Below are 4,922 nucleotides of genomic sequence, written 5' to 3'. Positions count from 1 at the left end.
ATCGTCTCTTAGCAATAACGCAAGCGCCGGTACAATTAATTTAGTCGCTTGATAATGTTCCGAACCCGGAAGTCGTATCGTCGCGTTGAAAGATTTAAAGGCACTTGTTATACCGTCGCGCGTTAAACTCGTGGTTCTTCGATCAGTAAACACAATTGCGTCGTTAATCGAAACTCGAAACTTTTCGATGTTCGTTCTGTAAGCACATGTCTAAAATAAAAATTGAAATATGTTGAGTGATTAATAATATCAATCACATATATTTAATTATAATAGTAAATTAAAAAATAATAATAATATCACTGTCGACAGTTGCTTTCCTTAATATGGACAAAATCGACTTCCGGGTTTCGAATATCATCAAATGACTAAATTAATTGTATTAGATATCAGCGTTGAGAATTAAATATATATATATTTAATTATAAAAAATTGAGAAATTACGAGAAGAGGTGGTATCAATTTTCCGATCTTACAATTAGAATTAATTAACTGACTGAAGACCACCCGTCGAAGTTTGCCCGTTTCTAGATGATCTAAGGCATTAATTAGGATTATGTTACGATAAATTCGATATCGCAATGGAGACCAGGTTATACCTCCAACAATCTATTAAACATCTCGCGATGAAATACTAAAAAAAAAATTTGATCTTCGTAGAGCGTCGTCGTCCGGATTTCCGTGAACGCGCTCGTATCGTCGCGACGCTCATTTTCGCGCTTACAACGTTAAACGTTTTCGTATATATCCTCCCAATAATCCGTTAAGCACGTCACGATAGAGCGCGATAGACACCGGCGCGGACTCCGGGGTCTGTTGTTTGAAACTCGATTAACGAGCCCGAGTTCGGCTCGGCGCTACGTTTTCTCGGAAGAGGAACGCGCGCGCCTTATCGATCAAGAAGCGGAGCGGCGGGAATTAAGCCTTGATCGGTGGGGAGGAAGGGATTAGTTTTTGCGGATGACTCGCCCGCGCGCCCGATCCTTCCCTCGTTTCGCGAAGGACGAGTCGAGGCGCCGTAATTATTAGCCCCCTCCCCCCTGCCCCCCCCCGCCATCAAACCGGCGGGGCTCTCGAGAACGGGGAGATTAACGAGATAGCCTTAACGCGACGCGTCGCGCGATCGGCACGGAGCAAGAAGAAGGGAAAAGAAAAAAAAAGGGAGAGACATATACCTTCTTTTATTCTCGCATCCGCGAAAGTAACAATCGTCGTCTATCGCGTTCTATTATCCACGCTTCGTCGATATTTCGCGCGAGGCGGCGCGCGTCACGCTCCCGAAGCTGGCCGCATAACTAACGAGGACACGTGACTTCGCGCGCCGCTAACTATCGCAACCGGAGCTGCGTGAACTTGGCGCACGGCCGCCGCTTCTAACGCGAGTTTCTCGCGCCACGCCTCCGGAATACTCCGAAAAGTTGCAAGATTCAAAGGAATCGGCGTTTAACCGCCACGCACGAGATATACGTACATACCTCGATAGGATCCGTCGGAAGTTGATCGCGACTCGCGATCCCCGGAATCGATCGTAGAACCGATCGTCGGGCTCTCGAGATCCGTTCGGGAGCCTCCGCGGCCGCCGTCCTTAATCCGTCTTGGGCACTGCGGCGAAAAAGCACTTGGCGTTTCCTGCCCGCACACTCTCTTTTTCCTCTACTCGCGTGTTACTCCCCCCCTCGTTCCCGCTCGCTCGCTCGCTCGCTCCGTCTCGCACTGACACTCTCGTAGGGAAGACGCGTGCACGGGGAAGCCGCCGGCACACAGGTTCACGTCGAGAACGTGTGTATATGTGTGTGGACAGAGCCGCGCGCGACACCGGGAGTCACAGATCACCGGAGGCGGGCGAACGCGTCGCGACCGCACCGCGCAACGTACGACGCTCGACTGCGACTGCGAGCCGGGTAGTACCGAACCGAAGTGGATGACGGGAACGTGTGAACGCCGCTTGCCGCCGCCGCCGCCACCGCCGCCGCTGCCGCTGCCGCCACCCCGCGCTACTCCGCGCCAACCCGCGTCGCGACACACCGATGAGCGACGACCAACCCGACCGCCGCGGCGGCGGGCCCACACCGACGCATCAATGAGAGAGCGAGCGCGCACGAACACACACGCACACGCATATATACACACACATACACACGGGCCGAGAACGGCAGTGGCAGCTACGCTCCGTCTCGCTTCCACCGCAAGCTGTCCTGCCCCCACCGCAGCGCCGCGTTCTCCTCACCCCCTTCCGCCACCCCGCGCGCGAGTCAAGGGCGTCGACTGACGGGGGCGAGAGAGCCGCTCCGCCGCGCCGTCTCTCTCCCGGAGAGTTTGTGGGTTACGAAGAAGAGAATCTGTATCTCCCTTTCTCCCCGTTGGGCTCCGGCCCTCTTCCCGAGGAGCCGTTGAAAAAGATTCAATCCACCGCTCGCGGCGCGGCGACCCGCGGCCGTCCCCGTCACCGAGCGCACGTCCTCTCCTCTTCTTCCGCGTTTTGTATCTCGCACGGAGTACATACTTACTCTCGACCCGTTCGTATATCTCGCGTTCGCGAATGTCGAACGATGTCCGTCAAATCTCGGAATGTATCTTTCGTATATTTCATCGACACTCGCGGCGGTCGTGTTGAATCGTTTTTATCCCGGGATGATTTTGACAAAAGCGCGAAACTTGAAACTTTAGTCGGAACACACCACGCTAATAAACCGTTAAGGCCCGGGCACATGGAAAAACTTAAGCAGCAACGAAATCGACGGTTTTGATTCGCTACCGCTTGTGTCTTGAGTTCTTGACTGTGATTGGCCGATTTGCTTACTGCTTAAGTTTTTCTATGTGCCCGGGCCTTTAATTCCCCTCGATTTAAATTGGTGGCCACGTTACAGGTACATCTCTTAAATCTGACGTGATAATTGTTCATTTGCTCGCCTCGAGATCGCGATTTTCCGCTTGTACCGACGATTTTCAATCAGCGCGGGGGATCAACGGCGCATTAATGTATTCGCCGTCGCGCAGCGCGCGCGCGACAAGTTTCGAAAACTCTTTAGCGACACCCCTGCTTTTCGCTGCTCGTCGCTCTCGCTCTCTCGCGCGCGATATCCTCCTCTCCTCGCGTTCTCATGCTACGGATATACCTCGAGTTCTCCGTTTGTCGCTGCCTCTCCGTCGCGCCGACGGCGTTTCTTAATCTTTCGCTCTCTCCGGTCGGTCGGTCCCTCGGTCGTCTCGCTCTCTCTCTTTCGCTCGCTCGCCCGCGCCCTCGCAATCCCGCAGGCCGATGGTATATAGCGGGAATGCCGAATGTCGGACTGCGGGGGGTGGCTATGTGTGCGTGCGCGCGCGTACATACGTGATATACACGTGCGTGTGCCGGCGACAGAGACGGCGCGAGTCAAAGTGGCGGAGAGCGCCGGACAACACGAGTCAACCGGCAACGTAAGTAGAGAGCTCGGCGTGGGTGTAACCGCCGCGAGCGACGTAGGGTGAGGGACTGGAGGGGGAGGAGAATGGTGGACGAAGCGCGGGGGGAGGGAGGAAGCGGGAACGGAGGGAGAGAGAGAGGCGCGCGCGAGCGTGCGGACACGGTTGTGTACGGTTGTGTATAAAGCTCGCGCTTACGTACACACGTCGCTCGTGTGGCGCTCATCATATTACACACCGTTCATGCATCGCGTCCGCCGCCGCGTTGCTTTGAGGAAGAGATGAATCCTCGATTCGGTTAAACGCCCGCCAACCGGGGGATGCTCTAAATCAGGGCTGTCTACCTGAGCACACACGTATGCACACGCGTACGTATGTATACGTACGCCAGCCCCGGCTTTTCGAAATTCCAATACTCCGCTCTCTCCGCCGCCGCTCCCGCGAGCGAGCGAGCGAGCGAGCGACGAGATGAGAGCGAGAGCGACGTCGGCTATTGCACCAATGCGTTTTCCTGCGCATCTCGTCGCGAGATGTATGTCTTCCTCGCCGGCGTGATCGATCATGAATAGAAATCGACGGGATACGGCGGCCGCGATGTTGTGTTGCATCGTGTTTCGCTCCGAGGCGGGATAATGGAATCAGAGATATTGAAATTTTTGTAAAAACCGAAGTTCGAAAAAGCATTTTCCACCTTCCTCCTTTATTTTGCATTCGAAAAGGTCGGACTGTAAGTAAATTGGCTAAAGAAGTCACGGTTCTTTTGAGATTATTTCGCAAATATTAAGTGAAACATGACCGTTATGATATACAATAAATTACAGAGAAAAACGTCAATATAATAATGAAATATTATATTACTTTTGAATTTTATATACTTTTTTTTAACTGAGTAAACTGCATCAATTTTTTGTCGATCTTTAAAACGCAGCTCCTAGTTGGAAAAATCTACATACTTAAGTCGATAATCAATTTAATTTTTTATGCTAATAAACATCCTTGTTAAATCACTGTAAAGAACTTATTGCGAAAAATATCATCCCAGTCAGAGTTCGACCTCTCTATACCCCGAAAATATTCCGTGAGATAAAAATTGATGATATATTCAAACGCGGTTCGTAAGACGACAACGAAAACGAAATAAACGAAGTTGAAAAAGGGATTTAATCATATTTGTTTTCCACTTTGTTCCGCGTATATAAAAAATCTAACTGTGTAAGTTAGTCACGGAGTTCGTGGCAGAAGCTGCTTGGGATTATTCCGAGAAATTACGTAATGATACAATTTAAAATGCGGCTCGTAAAAATGCGGCTCGTAAGACGATAACGAAGTAAACGTTGACGCGCCAAGGAAAACGTCGCTAAGGAAATATAAATATAAGCGCGCGCGGTTTATTGGCAAGTATTCCGATGTATCGGATGCGCCGCTTTCCAAGCGCGATTTATCGTCGCGATTCGCGCGCAGAATTTCAGCCACGAGAGGCTAACTATACCGTTCGGCTACAATTGACTGTGTTTACGCGT

General features: G+C 51.4%; 1 protein-coding gene across 1 annotated transcript in view; it reads right to left on the bottom strand.

The window, feature by feature from the left end:
- Positions 1-1,907, bottom strand: part of LOC112457702 (amino-terminal enhancer of split-like) — a gene marked incomplete at its 3' end in the record, with an annotated part of 37,372 nt that extends 35,465 nt beyond the window's left edge. The window contains exon 1 of the mRNA XM_025020888.1: positions 1,476-1,907. The remainder of the gene's footprint in view (positions 1-1,475) is intronic.
- Between the last annotated feature and the right edge of the window lie 3,015 nt (positions 1,908-4,922).

This window comes from Temnothorax curvispinosus, unplaced genomic scaffold (assembly GCF_003070985.1).
Source record: "Temnothorax curvispinosus isolate PA1 unplaced genomic scaffold, ASM307098v1 QBEX01008156.1, whole genome shotgun sequence".
NCBI classification, from domain to species: Eukaryota; Metazoa; Arthropoda; class Insecta; order Hymenoptera; family Formicidae; genus Temnothorax; species Temnothorax curvispinosus.
Note: the sequence above shows the minus strand (reverse complement) of the source record. Positions and strands in the feature narration are given on the sequence as shown.